We start from the raw sequence: 25962 nt of genomic DNA, 5'->3' as shown, positions 1-25962 counted from the left end.
CTCTACCTGGGTTAAATCCCGAGAAAAACCTCTGTCCAGTGCTACAATTTTACTTTCCATAGAGTAGGTTTATTTGATTTTTTATTAATGATACTAAAAACTTTTTTAAAAGACTGCTGGTAGATATAGTTTCCAATACTGGGAACAGAAATAAACCCTCTGGTTTAATATTTCAAGAGAAATTATCTCATAAAAGATGAGAAGGTATCATTCAAAGGAGTCCTGGGAAGTCACAAAGTGTAAATACTTCTGGTAACAGAACAAATTAATGTCGAAGCACAACCAGTAACATAATAATGCCTCAGTGTAACCGTGCCTGTCAAAGGACATCTGTATTAGCAGCTCGGGGAAGTGGCATTTGCAGAAAGGCACAACAACTGCGCTTAAAAGAAAATCATTAAGCCTCAGCCGTTAATCCCCTCCCCCATCCTCTTCGTCTGGATCTTTCCAAGCAATTAACCAGTAGAAGGTGCTATTCTGCAACCCACATGTATTCACACCATCCTCCATCCTTGGGCCACAGCTGGGTTTATCCCAGGTGGACTAGCCTATTCCCTGTCCAGTATTCAAAGGAGCCCCCTAAACAGAAAACCAGATCTTTTCTTATAACCCTTATTTACAAAAACAACACTGACAGCTCAATTGCCAGCAAACCTGACCATCGAACCATCACACCACTAAAAACATGCAAACATCATCTTGCTAAATATTAACCTCAATACAACCTTTATAATATTAACCAATAAAATCTATTTCTACCTAGAAAGACTCTGCTCACATTCACTAGTAAGACTCAAGTGAACAAATAAATCACTGTCCCCAACAAAATCAGGGTCAATGAGAAATACGAAAGCAATGAGAGCTGAACATAAGGCCACAACATATAAAGAGGGATTTTATCTTTACATATACAAAAAAGAAAGAGCAGCAGAAACCAGGGCTGCAAAGGGAAGAAAGGGAGGCAGAGAGAAGAGAAGTCTCTGAACATGTTTTTGAGTGTCCTTTAGTTTCCAATGCACTCTTCTGCCTCACAAGGTTGCAAAAAAGGCCAGGCATGAGATGGGTGGAAGAAAGCTGAAACAGAAAAGCACCCTCCCTTCCCCCATCTTCTCTCTTCTCTCCCAAAAAGAGCTGTGTTTGTCTGTGCAAACCTAGTCCCAAATATGGGAGAGAGAGAATGAATGTGTGTATGGAAGAACAATGAGCCCTCAGCTTGGTATTGTGTGTGTGTATGTGTGTGTGTGTGTATATGTATGTCTGTCTGCCTCTGCCTCTTTTCCCTTCGACCTCAACAACAACAGGGAGAGCTGGAAGCCAGCTTTCCACCCATCCCAGGCCATCAAAATCAAAACTGGTTGATAATTTACAGTAGTATTAACTCAGCAAGCAAATCCATGGAACAAAATATCAACCCAAAGATGATTTTATTATTGTACAGATCCAGCTTCTCTCCCCTCCCCCAACAGACTGAGACTAAAAAGACCAGTGTACACTAGACAAAAAGGTCTCTCTTTAAATGGAAAGCAATTATGAAAACTGTTTCAAATCTTAGGTGCATCAATTCCTGCTATATTAAAATGTCTGTCTTGAAATTCACCAAGTTCACCCTCCTACTAGTTATCTTTTTTTGCGTTTAAAAAATTGTTTTGAAGAAGGCTATTTCAGGATTCAAACAAAACTACTTTCTAAATGTACCTTAAAATAGCAACACACACTGAAACATTTAAAGCACCCAGTTTCTCAAGGACCCATTTTACTTAAATCAATGTTTGAAGTCTGTAATCCAGAAAAATTGTAAGCAAACCTTGGAAAAGAGACAGAGGAAAATGACAATTCAACAATGAATCATTTTGTTTTCTTTTCAACAACTTCTCAAGCAACCAGTTTCAAAGGAAGCCTGCAATACTTTTGCCCCCTCCCAGCAGACACACATACACACATCATCCTATGTAAAACTACTAATCTTTCCATCACCTTAAAAATTAGTAATAAATAGAAGCCACCCTCCTTCAGAGAGCAGAACTAAAACAGCATAGTAAGAATTTTATTCTGCTGCAAGTGACTTTGGCTTTCATAATTTTCTAATCACATACAGCTGAGAACTAGAGATTGGGAGCACAAAGAGGAAATCTTCCCCCAATGAGAAAATGATACTTTAATAATAAAGTCCTCCCCTCAGCACCCCGAAATCCACAAACATTCAAGAAATTTACAGTTTCAGTCCTTGACTTCCTTCCCTTCCAGTTTCAGCCAATAATTTAGTCACATGAAATAGTTTAACCTCAAACAAGTACAACAAGAGCATGAATAAGAGGCCAAGAGCGAGCAGGGGTCAGAAGGCACGCAGGAACGGTCACCTGGCCCGGACAGGACCAAAGAAGTGCCCTGCCCTCGCCCGACTCCCCTCGACTTCGGCTTCGACCCCAGCCTTTTCTTCTTGCCTCCCCCCGGGGAAGTGACTGCTTTCACGGCCGACCCTCTCTGACCACCAGGACGAGAGGCCAAAATAGAAAGCACACGACCCGGCGCGGGCAAGTTGGACACTTACCTTCCCCTAAAGCGCTACACCATCAACAGAGAGGTGTTCGCGGCCCAGCTCCGGGGAAAGTGGCGGGGATGGGGCGGGAGGCCGCGCGGAGTCTGCGGGGCCCCGGGGCGCAGGGCCGAGAGGGGCGGCCCGCGGGGAGGCGACGCGGAGGGGCTGAGGGGGCTTCCCTGCCGTGACCTTTCCTGCGACTTGAACCTAGGCTCCCTCCTCCTCGGTCGGGCAGATCTTTCAGAAGCGGGAGCCCAGGATCATGTCTGGTTTTGTTTTCCGAGGGCGAGGGGGCTCCCTAAGGATGATGGTGATTTTCTTTTTTTTAATCCTCAACTAGGAGAGAAAATGAGGCAGAGACAATATGGGGAGCGAGAGAGGGGAAAAGGACGGGGGAGGAGGCGGGGACCGAGGCCCAGCGGGGCGAGCGTCTCGGGATGTGCGGGAGGCTGAGGAGGCTTCGAAGCGCGGAGGCTTGCTCACGAGCGTCTGTGGAAGCAACGGTACCTCCGCGATGGTGGCGGAGCCGCGGCGGAGCTGCTGCACCGACCCACCGCCCACTCCCCGCTCGGGCCCGGCCCACCTCGCAGTATCGCGCCTCTCCATTGGCAGAGCGCGGTGTGACGCGACCGGGAGCCCTGCCAATGGGAGACGGAGGACGGGCGGAGGAGGCGGGATCTCTTTTTCCTTTTTTTTTTTTTTTTTTTAATCTTTTTAATAAAATAAGCAGAGAAGAAGGCGGAGAGAGGCCGAGCCTTGACAACGCCGCGGCCCGGGGCTCGAGGGCTCGCGCTGCAGGCGGCGGCCCGAGGCGGTGGGCTGGGCTCCCGCCGGGGGCGCGTCTTTGTGAGAGTGCGAGACCGGCCCTCCTCCACCGCCCGCCGCGCTCCAGGACCGCCCCCCGCGCCCCCCGGGCGGGGCCGGGTTGGCGGCGCGGGCAGGTCCCGGGTGGGGTGGGCGGGAGTCCGGTTGATCCTGCTGTTACCCGGGTCTTAATTGGCCTTTTCAGTCATTAGGACGCGGATCCATGTTCCTGCGGGCTACAGCGTGGGTGTAAACCATTCGCATATGGACTCTTTCGAAATTCTGATGAGCGGCTTGTAATATTTTTCAAATAGTGTACATGACAAAAGATGAATTAAGAAAGAAAAATAAAAGTGATAAATCGCACTACTTATTTGAAAAGAATAAAAAGTGTCATGAAGGCATAAAGGAGAGACTGTACAGGTACAGAAGGGATTTTAGAAAGAGCAGTGTACAACCCTATAGGGTGTGAAAAAATATCTAAAAAGAGGAAAAGACCAAACATCACCTCTTTTTCTTTGAAGAATGAAGTATTGTGTCCCACTTCCGAAAGCCTAATAATCACAGGGTCTATCATGCTGTAAAGGGAGTAGGGGCAGGCCAGATGATCATATTCTAGTTAATATAATTTATGGGATTGAGGGGTTTGGAAATTTCAATTATGATTAGCAGTTTTTGAAATGCACATCATGTTTATTGAGTTCTTTGACAGAGCCTGGCACGAATCCAGGGTGAATCATCAACCTATTGTTGGTTAATATTCTGTAAATGCTTATTGGTGTCCTTATACCATACACTCTTCCCGAAGGAGTTAAGGTCCGTATAAAATAAAATAAGGGATAGAAAACGTAGCACAAAATAATTCACTCATCTATTTCAAATGAAGTGATAATTTTCTCCTTGAAATATCTATTCAGATTATAATTTCCACATTCAATTTTTTTTTTTTTTTTTTTTTTTTGAGAGGGAGTTTCACTCTTGTTGCCCAGGCTGGAGAGCAATGGCGCGATCTCGGGTCACCGCAACCTCCGCCTCCTCAGTTCAAGCGATTCTCCTGCCTCAGCTTCCCGGGTAGCTGAGATTACAGGCATGCGCCACCACACCCAGCTAATTTTGTATTTTTAGTAGAGACGGGGTTTCTCCATGTTAGTCAGGCTGGTCTCGAACTCCTGACCTCAGGTGATCCGCCCTCCTCAGCCTCCCAAAGTGCTGGGATTACAGGCGTGAGCCACTGCGCCTGGTCCACATTCAATTATTCTTTAAAGAATAATTTAGACTAACAGATACTATTGGACCATGACCCAAGAGATCTAAAAAAAAAAAAAAAAGAAAGCGATAGATCCTTGCCATCACATTTCTGAGTAACTTTCAGCAAGAAAAATCCTCTTTGCTGGAGTTATGAAATGGGGAAACTAGTTAATATCTCTTTATATATCTGATAATGTGAGAACTGAATTTTAAAACCTAATAAATTCAGTAAACTGCTTCCAACATTCTAGATATGGATAGGACTATCTGACTTCCTGTTTGGAAATGATGCGGGATAAAGTATATCAGTTAGATGGCTTCAGTTTCCATCAAAATCTCTATCTACAGGAGCATTCTTCCTTTTTTTTCTTTTTTTTCTTTTTTTTTTTTTTTTTTTTTTGAGACAGAGTCTTGCTCTGTTGCCCAGGCTGGAGTGCAGTGGCACGATCTCAGCTCACTGCAACCTCCACCTCCTCGGTTAAAGCGATTCTCCTGCCTCAGCCTCCTGAGTAGCTGAAATTACAGGTGTGTGCCGCCACACCCAACTAACTTTTGTAATTTTAGTAGAGATGGGGGTTCACTATGTTGCCCAGGGTGGTCTCGAACTTACAGGAGCATTATTTCTAATAAAGATTCGGCTCTGTGATAGACAAAGGGACAATGCACTGCCATCCAGCAGGGAGGAGAGAGGCTCTCCACGTTAGGAAATAACATTTACTATGGTATTAGGGATTGGCCGTCATTTTCATTTATCCATAAAAATGTAAATTTAGAAGTCTAGAAATGCCACATAATTACAAAGCATAATATATGGTATCAGACCACAAAATTAGCAAACTAAACCCATTCAACTGTAACAGTCCCACGAAAGAATTGTGGTCCAGCCATAAAGCTGGAGAGTACTGGACCTCCTTCCAAGGATCTGAGAAGCTGATAATGTAGTAAAATAATCTTCATCGTTAAGAACAACTATTAAACTTTTGATTGAAAGCTTATGTTCCCAGTGCCCTAAGAAACATGTTACATTCTTTAGCCCACTTTTTCTCCCCATGAAGTGTATTATTATTATCTCCTTTTTTTTTTTTTTTTTTTTTTGAGACAGTTTTGATCTTGTTGCCCAGGCTGGAGTGCAATGGCGCGATCTCAGATCACCGCAACCTCTGCCTCCCGGGTTTAAGCGATTCTCCTGCCTCAGCCTCCCGAGCAGCTGGGATTACAGGCATGTGCCACCATGCCCAGCTAATTTTGTATTTTTAGTAGAGACGGAGTTTTTCCATGTTGGTCAGGCTGGTCTCGAACTGCCAACCTCAGATGATCTGCCCGCCTCAGCCTCCCAAAATGCTGGGATTACAGGCGTGAGCCACTGCGCCCAGCTTATTATCTCCATTTTAAAAGTCAAGGAACTGGGGCTTACGGAAGTTAAATAACTAGCTGAAGATTAAAGACGTAAAATACCGACTTGGATTTTTTTCCCATATTAAATTTTTTAGTTTCCTTATTCTCTTTTCAGCAATATTTTTAAGTGGGAATTAAGTAAATAAAAGTAAATAAAGTAGTTATTGAATCTGAAAATATCAAGGACTTTTTGTAGTTATTTTATGTATCTTACTACAGGTAAGTGATTTTTTTTTAAATATACAGAGATCACATCAGAGCTGTATTAAAAGAAGATGGAAAATGGGGATTATTTAATAAATGATATTGGGACAACAAGATAGCTATATGGGGAAACAAAAAACAACAACACACACCCCCTAGATTCATATTACTCCTAACACACCCCACCCCCAAAATCACAGGTGGATTTTTTTATTTTTTTAATTTAATTTTTTTTTTGGAGCCCAGGAATTTAAGACTACTCTGGGCAACATAGTGAGACCCCCATCTCTACAAAAAAATTTTAAAAATTAGCTGAGTGTGATGGTGTATGCCTGTAGTCCAGGCTACTGGGGAAGCTGAGGTGGGAGGATGGCTTCAGCCTGGGAAGTTGAGGCTGCAGTGAGCTGTGATCATGCAACTGCATTCCAACCTGGTGACAAGAGTGAGACCCTGTCTCAAAGGAAAAAAAAAAAAAGGAAGTTAGCCCTTGCTTATATGTGTTGAAAATGTTTCTCCCCAGTCTGCCTGTTTCTTGCATTGCTATGGTGTTTTTCTGCCTTATAGGGATGTAAAATATTTATGCAGTAAAATTTATTGGTGTTTTTTCCTTTATGGCGTTTGGATTTCCTGCCATGTTAGAAAGAGCTTCTTCAATCCATGATTTGAAAAAGTTTTAGTGTTCTTCTAATACTTTTGATTTCATTTTTTAAAATCATAAAAATTTGGCATAGAGAAAAGAATACACATTATGTGTACATAGGTTAAGGGGGATAATAATAAAATAAGCACCAGTAAACTCAACCTAAGAAATTGTGGTTTAGTGGTTTTACTTTTTTAATCATTTATTTTAATTTTTTTTAGAGACAAGGACTTGGTATGTTGCTAGGCTGATCTTGTAGGAGGGCTCAAGCCATCCTCCCACCTCAGCCTCTGGAGTAGCTGGGATTGCAGGCACCTGCCACCATTCCTGGCTTATTAGTTTCATTTTTTTACATTAAAAAATACTCAGGGCCAGGCGCAGTGGTTTATGTTTGTAATCCCCACACTTTGGGAGGCCGAAAGGGATGATGACTTGAGGCCAGGAGTTTCAGACCAGCCTGGGCAACAAAGTAAGACCCCGTCTCTAAAAAATTTAAAAGATTAAAAAAAAAAAAAATCCATCTGGGGCCGGGTGGGGTGACTCACACCTGTAATCCGAGCACTTTGGGAAGCCGAGGCGGGCGGATCACCTGAGGTCAGGAGTTCGAAACCAGCCTGACCAACATGACGAAAACTTACCTCTACTAAAAATACAAAAATTAGCCAGGCATGGTGGCAGGTGCCTGTAATTTCAGCTACTCGGGAGGCTGAGGCAGGAGAATCACTTGAGCCCAGGAAGCGGAGGTTGCAGTGAGCTGAGATCAAGCCACTGCACTCCAGCCTGGGCTATAGAGTAAGACTCTGTCTCAAAAAAAATAATAACAAATAATAAAATAAAAAAGAATGAGGTAAATCTGAATTGATAAAGAATGATAGCCATAATTCAGAGTTAAATGAAAAAAGCAAGTCATACAATCATTATGTAAAGTATAATTCTATTTGTATTTTTAAAAGGACAAATGTGTATGTGCTTCCAAAATGCCTGGAAGCACATCCTCCAAGAAGTTGTGTACATTGAGCCCACTGAGTGTGGAAGAGGGAGTGAGGAAGGAACAGGAGGCTGACATTTGACTTCATTCGACTCTGTTCTGTTCGACTTTTTTCTTTTCATATCAAGCATGGATAATTCTTATAATTAAAAAAAAACATTCAAGTTCTTTGAACATATGGCTGGTAACTAGTCTTCATAATTCACCAGAAGTACTCAAGCTTTAGAACATGTAAATTATTTTCCCCTAAAATGCCTTAAGCCGAACTAGGGTGCTTTAGCAAGCCTTGTAGCAGACTGAAGCTTGTTTCTAGGCATTTTCTATGAAATTGGCTTCCAAGTTTATGTAGTGCAAATATAAGCCAGTAACGAGCCTCAGCTATATCTCCCGTTGCACTTTTTCAGGTTGAGCCTCCAGTAGCACTTCTTTCTTCCCAACTGCCAGTTCTCCGAGCTCACCTTGCATTTACCCACAGCGGGTTTTCACTTTATAATTTATTGTAAATCGAAATTTCTCCCTCTCCAGTTTTTTCCCCTCGGGCCAAGTAAGTAACCCCTGATAGCCTTTGAAAGTCCCTGCACTGAATTGGAATGGAGAAATGGTTGATGTTTCAGAGCACATGTGTGAGAAAATACAGAGAGAGGTGAAACAGCTTTTCAAAACAAAAGATCAAATATCAGAAACCCTTTTCCTGTATTTGGCTGTGATTTATTGTGGATTAGCAATTAAGATTTCCAATTCTGGCCGGGCACGGTGGCTCATGCCTGTAATCCCAGCACTTTGGGAGGCCGAGGTGGGCAGATCACCTGAGGTCAGGAGTCTGAGACCAGCCTGACCAACATGGTGAAACCCCGTCTCTCCTAAAAATACAAAATTAGCCAGGCATGGTGGTGCATGCCTGTAATCCCAGCTACTCGGAAGACTGAGGCACGAGAATCACTTGAACCCAGGAGGTGGAGGTTGCAGTGAGCCGCGATGGCGCCATTGCACTCCAGGTTGGGCAACAAGAGCAAAACTCCGTCTCAAAAAAAAAAAAAGATTTCCAATTCAACTCCAGACCCTATTGAATTTTATTTCCACCAAGGTAGAAGTGGGTCTGATTATCAACACACTTACAGATAGATCTTAAGAAACCCTGCTTCACCGAGCCACGTCGGATTCAGGGGAGGGATGCCCTTCTCTTTGAGTCGCACTTAGCCACAGCGTGTTGTCTGGGGTACTAGGATGCCTTTTGGATGAGATCTAAACCCAACATCTGACTCCTGACCACTTGTGGTTATTAAAAGTCTCCTAGGGCTTGTGAAAGAATTAAAGGGAGGAGACGCTGATTTTCATTGTCTTGGCCCAATTCCAAGTTTGATAATGAGGAGTCCTCCTCCTTCGGTCTCCCTTCCATTTCACTGAGACATGCAATTCCACACTTCCTGTTATAAACAGCTGTCCACTGGTAACTGCATGAGCCAGAGAGCCAGTGAATTCCACCCTAGGGGAAGCTGCATTTCAAAATAAACATTTCCTCCACATCTACTTGTAAATTACCTAGGTTTACCTTGGAGGAAAGGTGTTATTTTCTAGAGATAAGAAGGACATAATAATGGGGAGTTGAGAACTATCCACAAACCCTAGTTTGTCTAAACACCAAACAAACAAGACTAACATTGATCACAAAGGGGCCCTCAGAAGAAATCTCCTCATTAAAGAAAATATATTTTAGATTCTAAAATTGTCTTTAGGGGGTCCAGAATTTAATTGTATAACATTGATGTGGCAGGTGCTATTGGCCACCAAAACTCACTTCTTCAATCCAAGGCATCTACACAAACAGAATAAAGAGGGAAAACTCTGTAACCCAGAAAAAAAAAAAAAAAAAAAAAACAGAAAAATTCACCTCCACCATCCATGTTCCAGTGTCGATGTGACACATGCCTGGACACTCATTTTAGTGCTTCCCTCCTCTTTGTTCAACTTTTCCAGGCACCTTAATTTCAAAATATCCACATTCCCATTCCTTTCAATGCCAAATATCTCCTTCTGCTACTCCAATTTCCAGAATAAATTCTGCTATGGCTGGGCACAGTGGCTCACGCCTGTAATCCCAGCACTTTGGGAGGCCAAGGCGGGTGGATCACCTGAGGTCAGGAGTTCGAGACCAGCCTGGCCAACATGGTGAAACCCCATCTCTACAAAAATTCAAAAAATTAGCCAGGCATGGTGGTGGGCACCTGTAATCCCAGCTGCTCAGGAGCCTAAGGCAGGAGAATCCCTTGAACCCGGGAAGCAGAGGTTGCAGTGAGCTGAGATCACGCCACTGCACTCCAGCCTGGGCCACAAAGTGAGACTCCATCTCAAAAAATAAATAAAATAAATTCTGCTACATTTGCTTTTTTAAAATCTTATTAATAAAAACAGCATTTTAACATGGAAGCAACCAAGATGTCCTTCATTAGGTGAACAGATAAACTGTGATACATTCATACAATGCAGTATTATTCCACACTAAAAAAGAATGCGCTATCAAGCCAGGAAAAGGCATGGAGGTGCTGGGTGTGGTGGCTCACTCCTATAATCCCAGCACTTTGAGAGCCAAAGGCAGGAGGATCCCTTGAGGCCAGGAGTTAGAGACCAGGCTGAGCAAATGGTGAGACTCCGGCTCCACAAAAATAGTAATGATCTTTAAAAATAAAAATAAAAAATAAAGAAAAGGTGTGAAGGAGCATTAAAGGCATATTACTATGTGAAAGAAACCAATGTGAAAAGGCTACATACTATATGAGTCCAGCTATCTGACATTCTGGAAAAGGCAAAACTATGTCTAGGAAAGGCATATTCTGGGAAAGGCAGTAAAGGGATTAGTGGTTGCGAGGGCTTTGACAGAGGGAGGGATAACTAGGTGGAGCACAGGAGATTTTTAGGACAGTGAAACTATTATTCTGCATGATACTGGTGGATATATGTTACTATACGTTTGTCAAAACCCACAGAATGGGCCAGGTGCCGTGGCTCACGCCTATAATCCCAGCACTTTGTAAAGGGAGGCAGAGGCAGGAGGATCACTTGAGCCCAGGAGTTCAAGGCTGCAGTGAGCTGTGATTGCGCCACTGCACTCCAGCCTGGGCGACAGACAGAGACTCTGTCTCCAAAAACAAAGAGGCTGAGTGCAGTGGATCATGCCTGTAATCCCAGCACTTTGGGAGGCCAAGGCAGGCGGATCACTTGAGGTCAGGAGTTCTAGACCAGCCAGGCCAACATGGTGAAACCCCATCTCTACTAAAAATACAAAAAAGTAGCCCAGTACAGTGGCACGTGCCTGTAATTCCAGCTACCTGAGAGGCTGAGGCAAGAGAATTGCTTGAGCCTGGGAGGCAGAGGTTGCAGTGAGCCGAGATTGCACCACTACACTCCAGCCTGAGCGACAAAGCGAGACTCCGTCTCAAAAATAAATAGGCCGGGTGCAGTGGCTCATGCCTGTAATCCCAGCACTTTGAGAGGCCGAGGCGGGTGGATCACGAGGTCAGGAGTTCAAGACCAGCCTGGCCAAGATGGTGAAACCCCGTCTCTACTAAAAATACAAAAAATTAGCTGGGCACGGTGGCACACGCCTGTAATCCCAGCTACTCCAGAGGCTGAGGCAGAGAATTGCTTAAACATGGAGGGGCAGAGGTTGCAGTGAGCCGAGATCACGCCACTGCACTCCAGCCTGGGCGACAGAGCGAGACTCCGTCTCAAAAAAATAAATAAATAAATAAATAAATACAAATAAACCATGGACTTTAGTGAATAAGACTGTACCAATATTGACTCATCAGTCATAACAAAGAGACCACACTGACAGATGTTAATAACAGGGGTAGCAGTGGGGAGTGAGGGGGTATATAGGAACAGGAACCCTGTCCTTTGGGCTCAATTTTGCTGTGAACCTAAAACCGCTCTAAAAAATGAAGTCTATTGGCCGGGCGTGGTGGCTCACGCCTGTAATCCCAACACTTTAGGGATTACACACCCTTAATCCCAGCGAGGCAGGCAGATCGCCTGAGTTCAGGAGTTCAAGACCAGCCTGGCCAACATGGTGAAACCCCATCTCTACTAAAAATACAAAAAATTAGCTGGACATGGTGGTGGGCACCTGTAATCCCAGCTACTCAGGAGGCTGAGGCAGGAGAATTGCTTGAACCTGGGAGGTGGAGGTTGCAGTGAGCCGAGATCACACCATTGCACTCCAGCCTGGGGAAGATGAGCAAAACTCCATCTCGAAAATTAAGAGTCTATTAATTTAAAAAGCAAGAGCATTTGAGTTCTGTCCTTTTTATGGTGAAAAATGGAGACTTGCTCAACATCTGAAGTACAGATTCAGCATGAGGAGGTTCCAATGTGGAAGCCAGGCAGGGAAGAGACAGAAGTGAGGCCACGGGAAGGTCAGGACTGCAGCTCTCTCCCCAGCGTTAATGTCACTGGTCCCCTGTTCTCATCTTCCCACCCACCGGCCTCCTCACCCTGTACCACGTGGCTTTTCTTGACTTCACAGCCTTCTCCTATTTGCACCTCCCTTGTAATTGCGGCTTGCATGTGGCTTCTCACAGCTTTTCCGGTTGTTCCGCAGCTTATGACTGAGCGGCTTGGGCGGCTTCTGCCAACTCCTCATGACTTCAGTATTTCCTAGTTAAAATTCCTAAGAGGAAGAAACCTAATTGGCCCAGGTCATCCTTTCAGGCCCCACCCTGGCCTGGCCACTGAAGGCTGTCAGGCGTCGGTCAGTGCACAGCCAGGCTGTCCCAGGGAGCTGCTTCCCCAAAGGCTCAGCAGGACAGCTTGTCTGAAGATGGGCCCAGGGGCGTGACAGCTCTCCTGATGTGTCACACAAATACCAGAGTATCCCCTTAGCTGGGGATACATTCCAGACTCCCACGGATGCCTGAAACCTTGGATAGTAAACTATTTCTACCATGCTTTTTCCTAGGAATTCATACCTAAGATAAAGTTTAATTTATAAATTAAACACAGTAGGCCGAGCACAGTGGCTCACGCCTGTAATCCCAACACTTTGGGAGGCCGAGGCGGGTGGATCACGAAGTCAGGAGTTCGAGACCAGCCTGACCAATATGGTGAAACCCCGTCTCTACTAAAAATACAAAAATTAGCTGGGCGTGGTGGTGCGTGCCTGTAATCCCAGCTACTCAGGAGGCTGAGGCAAGAGAATCGCTTGAACCCAGGAGGTGGAGGTTGCAATGAGCCAAGATCGTGCCACTACACTCCAGCCTGGGTGACAGAGTGACACTCAATCTCAAAAAAAAAAAAAAAAAGGAAAATGAAAAAAATTTTTAAAAAATTAAGCACAGTAAAAGATTAACAAGAGGGCTGGGGTGTGGTGGCTCACGCCCATAATCCCAGCACTTTGAGAGGCCAAAGTGCAAGCATCCTTTGAGCCCAGGAGTTCGAGACCAGCCTGGGCAACAAAGTGAGACTCTGTCTTTACAAAAAATACAAAAAGTTACCCAGATGTGGGGACGCACACCTGTAGGTAGTCCCAGCTACCTGGGAGGCTGAGGTGGGAGAATCATCTGAGCTCCAGAGGTTGAAGCTGCAGTGAGCTCTGATCGCGCCACTCCACTCCTGCTTGGGCAACAGAGTAAGACTCTGTCTCAAAACAAAAACAATATAGTGCAATAAAAGTTACATGGGCCAAGTACCGTGGCTCACACTTCCAATGCCTGTAATCCCAGCATTTTGGGAGGCTGATGCAGGAGAATCACTTGAGCCCAGAAGTTCGAGACCAGCCTAAGCAACATAGGGAGATCCCATATCTACAAAAATACAAAAATTGGCCAGGCACAGTGGCTGATGCTTGTTATCTCAGCACTTTGGGAGGCCAAGACGGGCAGATCACCTGAGGTCAGGGGTTTGAGTCCAGCCTGGCCAACATGAGAAACCCTGTCTCTACTAAAAATACAAAAATTAGGCGAGCGTGGTGGTGCATACCTGTAATCCCAGCCACCTGGGAGGCTGAGGCAGGCGAATCACTGGAACCTGGGAGGTGGAGTCTGGAGTGAGCCAAGATCAGGCCACTGCACTCCAGCCTGGGCAACAGAGTGAGACTCTCAAACAAACAAACAAACAAAAAGTATCCAGGCTTGGTGACATATGCCTGTAGTCCCAGCTACTTGGGAGGCTGAGGTGGGAGGATCCCTTGAGCCTAGGAGGTAGAGGCTGCCGTGATCACACCACTGCAATCCAGCCTGGGCAACAGAGCGAGATCCTGTCTCAAAAAGGAAAACAAAACTTACCTGAATGTGATTGCTCTCCTTTGCTCTCAAATTATTATACTGTACTTTATTAACCTATTTTCAGACACAATTGACCACAGGACACTGAAAGCGAGGAAAGAGAAATGGCAGATACAGGTGGGACTACTGTAATGTGCTTTTGGAATGGGTGGTGGCAAAAAAAGATAAGAGTTATGCTAGTGTCACCTCATGCCTGTAATCTCAACACTTTGAGAGGCCAAAACGGGTGGATCCTTTGAGCCCTTAAATTTGAGACCAGCCTGGGCAACATGGTGAAATCTGTCTACTAAAAATACAAAAAATAGCTGGGCGTGGTGGTGTGCACCTGTAGTCCCAGCTACTCAGGAGGCTGAGGCAGAAGAATCACTTAAACCCAGGAGGCGGAGGTTGCAGTGAGCTGAGATCGTGCCACTGCACTCCAGCCTGGGCAACAGAGCGAGACTCTGTCTCAAAAACAAAAATAAAAAAATACAAAAAATTAGCTGGGTATGGTGGTGTGCGCCTGTAGTCCCAGCTACTCGGGAGGCTGAAGTGGGAGGATTGTTTGAGCCCAGGAAGTTGAGTCTGCACTGAGCTGAGATCTGCCAATGCACTCCAGCTTGGACGACAGGAGTGAGATCTTGCCTCAAAAAAAAAAAAAAAAAAAAAAAAGATAAAGGTAAAACTGAACCTTAGCAGCTATTTTTTAAATAATCACCTTTACAGTGGACATTTGTCCTTTCTTACAGAGAAAACCCAAAAGAAGGGGAGAAGGGGGCAGACCATAAGTTACAGAATGTTCACATTATCTTGATCAGTAAAAATTCTATAAGAATGACCCCCAAAACAGCCGGGCACAGTGGCTCATGCCTGTAATCCCAGCACTTTGGCAGGCCGAGGTGGGTGGATCACCTGAGGTCAGGAGTTTGAGACCAGTCTGGCCAACATGGCGAAAACCCATCTCTACTAAAAATTCGAAAAATTAGCCAGGCATGGTGGTGGGCACCTGTAATCCTAGCTACTTGGGAGGCTGAGGCAGGAGAATTGCTTGAACCTGGGAGGCAGAGGTTGCAGTGAGCCGAGATGAGATCACACCATTACACTCCAGCCTGGGTGACAGAGCCAGACTCTGTCTAAAAAAATAAAAAGAATGATCCCCGAAACACATCCCCACAAGAAGCCTTTCAAAAAGACCCCATGACCTTCAAACTAGTAGCAAATTCTTACTATACCCAAGGAGAGTAAAGATAACACCAAGTAACACGCCTGTAATCCCAGCACTTTGGGAGGCTGAGACGGGTGGATCATGAGGTCAGGAGATCAAGGCCATCCTGGCTAACATGGTGAAACTCCGTCTCTACTAAAAATACAAAAAAATTAGCCGGGAGTGGTGGTAGGCTACTGTATTCCCAGCTACTCAGGAGGCTGAGGCAGAAGAATGGCATGAAACTGGGAGGCAGAGCTTGCAGTGAGCTGAGATCGTGCCACTGCACTCCAGCCTGGGCGACAGAGCAAGACTCTGTCTCAAAACAAACAAACAAACAAAAAGTTAAATATTTCCCAAGAACCTGTGACTAGATTATATCTACATAATGGTCTGTATCTGTGTGTTTGTGAAGAATTCTCCCCGTAGAGGTAGATTCTTGTCTTCCTAAAACAAATCTGAATCAGTCCTAAGATCATACCATCAGTGACTTGATGTCCTCCCTCCCCTTTGTCCCTGTTTAGATTCCATAGTCAGAGTCCTCTCTCCCGTGTGTACACCTTTATCAACCTCCCCCTCTCACTTCCTCACACTCCCTGGGCAAAACCACAACGCTGGTGATAATTCCAATTTGCTGCCTGGTAGGCACCTGCACCTGTCCAGCCAAATGAGGCTGGCATCACACTAACGAGTTTCACTTTCAAATCCACAACCACAAACCTCACGTGGAGTCTTCATGCCCCTTGGCAATCATACAACACTTATCCAGGTTAATTTCTTCCTTCATTTTCCAAGCAGTTATTTTATAACCTCTCCTTTCTGCTCAAACCTCCAACACCTCCTCCTTTCCCCTCACTTCCAGTTAATGGCTTTCTTTCGGTTCACTGTGAATGTTGACACAATCAGCAGAGAAGCTGTGTGATCTCCACCCTCCCCACACCTATCTATCGTTCTCTAAATCCCCACGCTCTGGGCTTCTGCCTACTATTATAGACAAAGCATCTCTGCTATTAGAGCCCAGCCCTCTGCCTGTGCACTTGATCCAGTCCCCTCTGATTACTCATGGATATCACTCAGAAATTATCCCCGCTCTCTGCTACATCAGGGTTTTATTTATTTATTTATTTTTTATTTTTTTTTGCTCTCTGCTGGATCATTCTCATTAGAATATACATAAGATAGGCCAGGCGCAGTGGCTCACACCTGTAATCCCAACAGTTTGGGAGGCTGAGGTGGACAGATCACCTGAAGTCAGGAGTTCAAGACCAGCCTGACCAACATGGTGAAATCCCATCTCTACTAAAAATACAAAAATTAGCCGGTCATGGTGGCACATGCCTGCAATCCCAGCTACTTGGGAGGCTGAGTCAAGAGAATCGCTTGAACCTGGGAGGCGGAGGTTGCAATGAGTCAAGATCGTGCCATTGCACTTCAGCCTGGGCAACAACAGTGAAACTCCATCTCAAAAAAAACAAAAACAAACAAACAAAAAAAAAGAATATACATAAGATTTTTTTTATTCTCCCATGATAAGGCTTCTCTTAACTAGGCTTTAGACATTATCTACTGCCCCATTTCTTTGCTCCCTTTTCCAGCAAAACACCTTTGAAAGAATGATCTACATTTGCTGTATCCAATTCCTTGTTTCCTATTCTCTGTAAAATCCACCCCAATCTCATTCTAACTCAACCTCTCCTCCAAAACTTTTCCTATCAAAAGGAAGAGCCAGTGGCTCACACCTATAATCCCAGCATTTTGGGAGGCCGAGGCAGGAGGATCACTTGAGGTCGGGAGTTCGAGACCAGCCTGGTCAACATGGCAAAAATCCCGTCTCTACTAAAAACACAAAAATTAGCTGGGCATGGTGGCGCCTGCCTGTAGTCCCAGCTACTCAGGAGGCTGAGGTACGAGAATTGACTGAACCCGGGAGGTAGAGGTAGCAGTGAGCCAAGATTGCGCCATTGCATCCAGCCTGGGCAACGGAGACTCTGTCTCAAAAAAAGAAAAAAAAAAAAGGAGAGCCAGCTGGACTCCAAAAGAGAGCCCATCTTTCTACCGAGCCCAGGCCAGGTGACCCCATTTTGCCTGTCTCCCAGGCTTGACCACTATGCCATCATCAAGTTCCCACTAACCACCGAGTCTGCTATGAAGATGGAAGACAACAACACACTTGTGTTGATTGTGGATGTTAAAGCCAACAACACCAAGTCAGACAGGCTGTGAAGAACCTCTATGACGTGGATGTGGCCAAGGCCAACACCCTGATTCGGCCTGATGGAGAGAAGAAGGCATGTGTTCGACTGGCTCCTGATTATGATGCTTTGAATGTTGCCAACAAAATTGGGATCATCTAAACTGAGTCCAGCTGGCTAATTCTTATCTGATACAATTGATTCCTGTTCCTGCCTCCTCTTTGCCAGAGGGGCTCTTGCAATTTTGTGAGTTTTACCTCCAGAAGCCCAACTAGGTTCTCACAATGATCTGAAAAAAATCCCCTCATGCTTCCAGCAGGGGAAGAGGAAAAGCAGCCATTTTGGAATACACCCAGAACATTCTGATTTTTTCGGGGGATTTTTTTTTTTTTGAGACAGAGTTTTGCTCTCCTTGCCGAGGCTGGAGTGCAATTGAGTGATCTCGGCTCACCGCAACCTCCGCCTCCTGGTTCAAGCGATTCTCCTGCCTCAGCCTCCCAAGTAGCTGGGATTACAGGCATGCACTGCCATGCCTGGCTAATTTTGTATTTTTAGTAGAGATGGGGTTTCTCCGTGTTGGTCAGGCTGGTCTTGAACTCCTGACCTCAAGTGATCCGCCCGCCTTGGCCTCCCAAAGTGCTGGGATTACAGGCATGAGCCACCACGCTCGGCCCAGAACACTGTTCTTAATAAGGCCTGCCCTGAAAGGAAACTACAGTCATACACTGCATAAGACGTTTTGATCAACAACAGACCACATATATGATGATCGTCCCAGAAGATACCATATTTTTACTGTACCCTTTTAATGTTTAGATTTGTTTAGATAAGGCCAGGCGCAGTGGCTCATGTCTGTAATTCCCCAGCAGCACTTTGGGAGGCAGAGGCAGGAGGATCCCTTGAGCCCGGGAAGTGGAGGCTGCAGTGAGCTGAGATCCGGCCACTGCACTCTAGCCAGGAAGACAGAGCCAAGTCCCTGTCTCAGAAAAAAGAAAGAAAGAAAGAAAATAAAAGAAAAAAAGCTTTATCAGACAAACAAAAATTGAGAAAATTCACATCCATAATCCCAGCATTTTGGGAAGCTGAGGCAGGGAGGGCCCCTTGAGCCCAGGAATTCAAGACCAGCCTGGACAAAATAGTGAGACCCCCGCCTCTACAAAAAATTACAAAACTTAGCCAATCATGGTGGCACATGCCTGTGGTCCCACCTACTCTGGAGGTTGAGGTGGGAGGATCACCCAAGCCAAGGAGATTAGGGCTGCAGTAAGCCATGATTGTGCCATTGCACTCCACCCTGGGTGACAGACCAAGACTCTTGCCTAAAAACAAACAAACAAACAAAAAATTAAGGACATTTTTGCTGGCAGACCTGCTTTTCAAAAAATGTTCGAAGTATTTTTTTGTTTGTTTTTGTTTTTTTGTTTTTTGAAGTGGAATCTCACTCGGTCGCCCAGGCTGGAGTGCAATGGCGCAATCTCGACTCACTGCAACCTCCACCTCCCAGTTCAAGTGATTCTCTTGCCTCAGCCTCCCGAGTAGCTGGGACGATAGACGCGCACCACCACACCTGATTTATTTTTGTATTTTTAGTAGAAACAGGGTTTTACCATGTTGGCCAGGCCGATCTCGAACTCCTGACCTCCGGTGATCTGCCTGCCTTGGCCTCCCAAAGTGCTGGGATTACAGGTGTGAGCCACTGCACCTGGCCTAAAGTTTTTTTTTGTTTTTGTTTTTGTTTTTTGCCTGGGCACAGTGGCTCATGCCTGTAATCCTAGCACTTTGGAAGGTCGAGGCAGGCAGACTGCTTGAGCCCAGGAGTCTAAGACCAGCCTGGGCAACATGGCAAAAACTCATCTCTACAAAAAACAAAAAAATACAAAAAATTGGCGGCATGTGGTGGTGCACACCTGTAATCCCAGCTACCCAGGAGGCTGAGGTGGGAGGATCACCTGAGCTAGGGAGGTCAAGGCTGCACTGAGATGAGATTGTGCCATTGTACATCAGCCTGGGTGACAGAGTGAGACGCTGTCTCAAAATAAAATAAAATAAGGCTGGGCGCAGTGGCTCATGCCTGTAATCCTAGCACTTTGGGAGGCTGAGGCGGTCAGGTTGCCTGAGCTCAGGAGTTCGAGACCAGCCTGGGCAACACAGTGAAACCCTGTCTTTACTAAAATACAAAAAATTAGCCAGGCATGGCAGCGTGCGCCTCTAGTCCCAGCTACACGGGAGGCTGAGGCAGGAGAATTGCTTGAACTCAAGAGGCGGAGGTTGCAGTGAGCCGAGATCGCGCCACTGCACTCCAGCCTGGACGACAGAGTGAGACTCTGTCTCCAAAAAAATAAATAAATAAAAAATAAAAATTAAAAAAATTTTTAAGAGAGATGAAAAATGACATTGGTCAGAAATTCAGAAATACATGAAGAAAGGAGGAACATTAGAGAAGGAATAAGTGAAGATAAAATAATTTTACATGAGGTAACACAAAAAAATCTAAGAAATAAATATATGTTGAAGGAGAAAGTTAACACACAAAAAGACATTTATAGAATGGCACCATTCATATGAATTATAAAAACATACTAAACAGGCTGGGCGTGGTGGCTCATGCCTGTAATCCCAGCACTTTGGGAGGCAGAGGCAGGCAGATCACGAGGTCAAGAGATCGAGACCATCCTGGCGAACACGGTGAAACCCCGTCTCTACTAAAAATATTAAAAAAAAAAAAAAAAAATTAGCCGGGCATGGTGGCGGGCACCTTTAGTCCCAGCTACTCGGGAGCCTGAGGCAGGAGAATGGCATGAACCTGGGAGGCGGAGCTTGCAGTGAGCCGAGATCACACCACTGCACTCCAGCCTGGGGGACAGATCAAGACTCCATCTCAAAAAAAAAAAAAAAAAACATACTAAACAATGCCATATGTACTCTATGGATACATATAAGTATACACATCTTCTCTAAGAAGAGTGAAACCAACTTCAGGATCAGTTACCTCTGGGGAGGGTGGCAGGAAGGCAACGTGAGAAGAATCTTTTTTTTTTTTTTTTTTGAGACAGAGTCTTGCCCTGTCTCAATGGTGCAATCTCGGCTCACGGCAACCTCCACCTCCCAGGTTCAAGCGATTCTCCTGTCTCAGCCTCCCAAGTAGCTGGGACTACAGGCACACGCCACCACATCTAGCTAATTTTTGTATTTTTAGTAGAGACAGGGTTTCACCATATTGGTCAGGCTGGTCTTGAACTCCTGACCTGAGGTGATCCACCCCCCTCAGCCTCCCAAAGAGCTGGGATTACAGGCATAAGCCACCGTGCCCAGCCAAGAAGAATCTTTTGGCTGTAGTTGTAATATCGTATTTATTTATTTATTTATTTATTTTTTGAGATGGAGTCTCGCTCTGTCGCCCAGGCTAGAGTGCAGTGGCACGATCTCGGCTCACTGCAACCTCCACCTCCCAGGTCCAAGGAATTCTCCTGCCTCAGCCTCCCGAGTAGTTGGACTACAGGCACGTGCCACCACGCCCAGCTAATTTTTTATTTTTAGTAGAGATGAGGTTTCACCATCTTGGCCAGGCTGGTCTCGAACTCCTGACCTTGTGATCCACCCGCCTCAGCCTCCCAAAGTGCTGGGATTTCAGGCGTGAGCCACCACGCCCGGCCTTATTTATTATTTTTAAGACAGTGTCTCACTCTGTCACCCAGGCTGGGGTGCAGTGGTGCAATCTCATTTTACTGCAGCCTCACCTCCCTGGCTCAGGTGATCCTCTCACCTCAGCCTCCTGGGTAGCTGGGATTACAGGCATGCACCACCACGCCCAGCCATATTTTATTTATTTAGAAACTATCTCAGGCTGGGCACAGTGACTCACCCCTGTAATCCCAGCATTTTGAGAGGTGGAGGTGGGCAGATTGCTTGAGCTCAGGAGTTCAAGACCAGCCTGGGCAACATGGAAACCCCATCTCTACAAAAAATATAAAAACTAGGCCGGACGCGGTGGCTCACGCCTGTAATCCTGGCACTTTGGGAGGCCAAGGCAGGTGGATCACCTGAGGGTTAGGAGTTTGAGACCAGCCTGACCAACATGGTGAAACCCCATCTCTACTAAAAATACAAAATTAGCCAGGCGTGGTGGTGGGCACCTGTAATCCCAGCTACTTGGGAGACTGAGGCAGGAGAATCACTTGAACCTGGGAGGCGAAGGTTGCAGTGAGCTGAGATCCTGCCGTTGCACTACAGCCTAGGTGACAAGAGGAAAACTCCATCCCAAAAAAAAAAAAAAATTTTTTTTTTTTTTTTAAATTATCTGCGTGTGATCTCGGCTACTCGGGATGTAGAAGTGGGAGGATCTCTTGAGCCCAGGAGTTTAAGGCTGAAGTGAGCCATGATCTTGCCACTGAGCTCCAGCCTGGGAGACAGAGTGAAAAAAAGAGTGTCGTCCACGTTTATTTAAAAAAATTTTTTTTTTTTTTGAGACGGAGTTTCACTCTTGTTGCCTGAGCTGGAGTGGAATGGCACAATCTCGGCTCACTGCAGCCTCCACCTCCTGGGTTCAAGCGATTCTCTTGCCTCAGCCTCCCGAGTAGCTGGGATTATAGGCGCCCACCACCACCCCCAGCTAATTTTTTGTATTTTCAGTAGAAATGGGGTTTCATCATGTTGGCCAGGCTAGTCTCAAACTCCTGACCTCAGTTGATCCACCCGCCTCGGCCTCCCGAAGTGCTGGGATTATTGGCGTAAGCCACCAAGCCTGGCCTTTAAATGTTTTTTTAACAGACAGGGTCTCACTGTGTTGTTCAGGCTTGAGCGGTGCACATTTTAAGGAAAAAAGGCGTAAGTAACTTTGTTTCCCAACGTCTAAGGCAAGGTTTCTGATTCTGATTCCAGGGATTCCTCAAGTGCCCATAAACCCCTGGAAATTATATAAAAAGAATGCTAGGGTGTCTATATATATCTGTGTATGTGTGTGCATGTGGGTGTGAGCACCTGACATGCACATTTTTGGGGGAGGCAGAGCCACAGCACTTGATGGGGTTTCAAAGGGAGTCCATGTCTCAGAAGATGGCTACAAACCACTGCTCTGAAGGCAAAGTCATCCAGGGAATGGCTGCTTAGAGCTTTCCTCTCTCCACGGTGTGCGGACTTGGGAATCTGGCCGCTCCTTTTTCTGCTCACAGGCTGTCTTTCTGCATGCTTTCCACTGAAGCAAGGGTGGGGACTTCTCTCAGCCCGAACCATTTGCTCCACTGTCTCATGACATGAAAACAGATGTGCACGAAACAATCCATTCATTAAAAGGATCACGCGAAGAATGACCTCCGCCTGCGGTAGTCATCAAATAACAGAATAATTCAGGGCTGGAGGGGTAGGGAGGGGACATCGAGATGCAGAGAGCTCATTTGTCTTTTCATTCTCGCAGTTTGGCTCAGAATGACCAAATGTTCATAGAAATATGAACCCTGTAACTATGGCATTTAAAACTCCAAATACTTTAATCCTTGAACATATATGGGATGGATCGTGTTGGTCTAACTTCAGATCTGGGTAACTAAAGATTTCTCTAATTGGAAATAAATGGTAAAAGAAATTATATTTGAGACCAGGTGCCGTGGCTCACACCTGTAATCCCGGCACTTTGGGAGGCCGAAGTGGGCAGATCACTTGAGGTCAGGAGTTTGAGACCAGCCTGGCCAACATGGTGAAACCCCATCTCTACTAAAAATACAAAAATTAGCTGGGCGTGGTGGCAGGCGCCTGTAGTCCCAGCTACTCAGGAGGCTGAGGCAGGACAATCACTTGAACATGGGAGGCAGAGGTTGCAGTGAGCCAAGAATGTGCCTTCACTCCAGCCTGGGCAACAGAGCAAGACTCTGTCTCAAAAAAAAAAAAAGAAAGAAATTATATTTGAGAAAAATAGAATCTGGTCTTTTTCCCTCTAACCATCTGAAGTTCAATACTGTGATAGCCAAGTTCTTTCAGTTAGTTGCCTTTGCAGGTTCATGTTTATTAATCAGCTACACTTTCCAAAATCATATTATTTGTGGAGGATTCCGAGTAGTGAAAATTAGTAGCTTGATGTCTCATCTAAATGCCAAAAATATGCAGCAGAAATACAGTTAAAAATAACTTTAATTGAACAAATGTTTGAAATAACTCATCATTTTTTTTTTTTTTATATTTCATGACACAATGAAAAGATGTCATGGCCATTTCTGGAAAAGATTTATCTGCCAAGAGGCATATGTGCTGACCTTCAAATTCACAAGTGCTGAAACTGCTAATGACCAACAAAAGTGTTTCCTCTGAGTGGGATTCCATACCCCCCAGACCCCTACTGCTGTATTCTGTTTTTACCTTGCAGCAATAAAAAGTAGCTCATTCTTGGTTTTTATCTGGCAAAATGTCACAATTAAATTATTTTGGTCTGAGTCCAAAACAGTCTCTCCACAGTGTCACGAAAGTTATAGGTTTTCTGATAGATGCCAAGACCATTAAGCCCACTTTATGATAATTACGCACCCATGTATCATGTTCATCTATATTTTACAGTTCATTATTTAACAGTACTTATCTCAAAGGTTAAAGTCTTTATAGGATCATTTGGCTGATTCTTAACTTGGCTAATTTACAAATAATCTCACAAATATCTTTTTGTCACTGTTATTTGTCCACACAGATCTGATTAAGAGTATGGAATCTTTACATTATAAATTCTTCACTGCTTTAACCAGATGCCCTTCCGGGTTTCCTTATGACAAATAATGACCACTCTGTCAAATAAATGCAATACACATTCATAACGTGGTGAACTGATTTTTTTAATCATTTTTCCTTCATTATAAATTTCAGAAATCAATAATCTAAGTTGTATTTCCTACTCATTAATGCACATTAATAAAAGCCATCATATAAAAACAGAAAGCTGAAAGAATGGAAAAAATAACAAAAGATCTTTTTCATAATAAAACATTTTGAGTTACTAATGAAACTAATTAAAAGTACGAAAATTCTAAAAGGTTCGTATAAATGCAATAAATCATCCTAAAGATTGAAATGCATGTAATGTTTATAGGGCTGTTTCCTGGGCTGGGGAAATACACTAGGGATACACTAGCCAGATCATTGGAATTCTAGCCAATGCCTTCATTTCTTATAAAGAAACACAAGTCGATTTTTGATGCTTATTAAAAAAAAAGTGATTCCTTGATTCACATCTTAACTGAAAAATATATTAACAAAGGGTAAGAACATCAGAACTATCCATAATAATTGGTCTATCACACAAATATTTGTTCCCTTCCTACACAGGACTATTTTCTGGGAGCAAAGAATCACTGTGGATTTAGCAAGGACCTTGGAAGCCCCCAGGATGCTTTACACTGGATTTCATTAGCTGCCCAGTATTCCTTTGAGGTCGGTAAGTAAACTGCTGCAGTTCTGAGAACAGAATCAAATGGGTCATCCCGAATTACTTCAGTCTAGTACTGCAGTTTTCCCAACAAAGACATAGAGGCACAGCAGAAGGGTAAATCTATAGTTATCAAGCTGGGGATTAGACCAGGAAGGCTCCTTCCAGATAAAGCAGCTATCTGCCACGACTGTGGTGGGAGGGGGAGGTTAATGCAGAATCTCACTTCTCACAGTACACAAAACTTCAATGGCTTAAAGAGTTAAATAGGCTGGGCACAGCGGCTCATGCCTGTAATCCCAGCACTTTGGGAGGCCAAGGTAGGCAGATCTCTTGAGGCCAGGAGTTCGAGACCAGCCTGGGCAACACAGGGAGACCTTGTCTCTACAAAAAAATTTAAAAATCTGGCCAGGTGCGGTAGTTCACACCTGTAATCCCAGCACTTTGGGAGGCCGAGGTGGGCAGATTTCTTGAGGCCCGGAGTTTGAGACCAGCCTGGCCAACATAGAGAAATCCCATCTCTATTTAAAAAAATACAAAAATTGGCCGGGTGCAGTGGCTCACACCTGTAATCCCAGCACTTTGGGAGGCCGAGGTGGGCGGATCTCTTGAGGTCCGGAGTTTGAGACCAGCCTGGTCAACATGCAGAAACCCCATCTCTATTTTAAAAAATACAAAAACTAGCTGGGCACGGTGGCACATGCCTGTAATCCCAGCTACTCAGGAGACTGAGGCAGGAGAATCACTTGAACCTGGGAGGCAGAGGTGGTGAGACAAGATTGAGCCACTGCACTCTAACCTGGGTGACATAGCAAGACCATGTTTCAAAAAAATATTTTTTTAATTAAAAAATTAGCCGGGTGTAAGGGCACATGCCTATAGTCCCAGCTACTCGGGAGGCTGAGGTGGGAGGATCTGCCTGAGCCTGGGAGGTCAAAGCTGCAGTGAGCTATGATTGTGCCACTAGCCTCCAGCCTCCGTGACAGAGCGAGACCCTGTCCAAACAAACAAACAAAAAAAATGGAAGCCTGTAATCTGGGATGCCAAGGCTGGCAGATCACTTGAGGTCAGGAGTTCAAGACCAGCCTGGCCAAC

At 45.0% G+C, this 25962-nt stretch overlaps 1 protein-coding gene across 7 annotated transcripts in view; it reads right to left on the bottom strand.

Moving 5' to 3' along the window:
* Positions 1–3143, bottom strand: part of RERE (arginine-glutamic acid dipeptide repeats) — a 466431-nt gene extending 463288 nt beyond the window's left edge. For 2 of the 7 annotated variants that reach the window (XM_054556960.2, XM_054556968.2), the window contains exon 1: positions 2549–3114. The gene's annotated coding sequence lies outside the window, so the exon portion shown is untranslated. Of the gene's footprint in view, positions 1–2548 lie in introns of all 7 variants that reach the window. The other 5 variants (XM_054556910.2, XM_063720104.1, XM_054556896.2 and 2 more) reach the window with 4 other exon arrangements.
* Positions 3144–25962: the final 22819 nt, after the last annotated feature.

The sequence above is a fragment of the Pongo abelii genome, chromosome 1 (assembly GCF_028885655.2).
Source record: "Pongo abelii isolate AG06213 chromosome 1, NHGRI_mPonAbe1-v2.0_pri, whole genome shotgun sequence".
Lineage (NCBI taxonomy): Eukaryota > Metazoa > Chordata > Mammalia > Primates > Hominidae > Pongo > Pongo abelii.
Note: the sequence above shows the minus strand (reverse complement) of the source record. Positions and strands in the feature narration are given on the sequence as shown.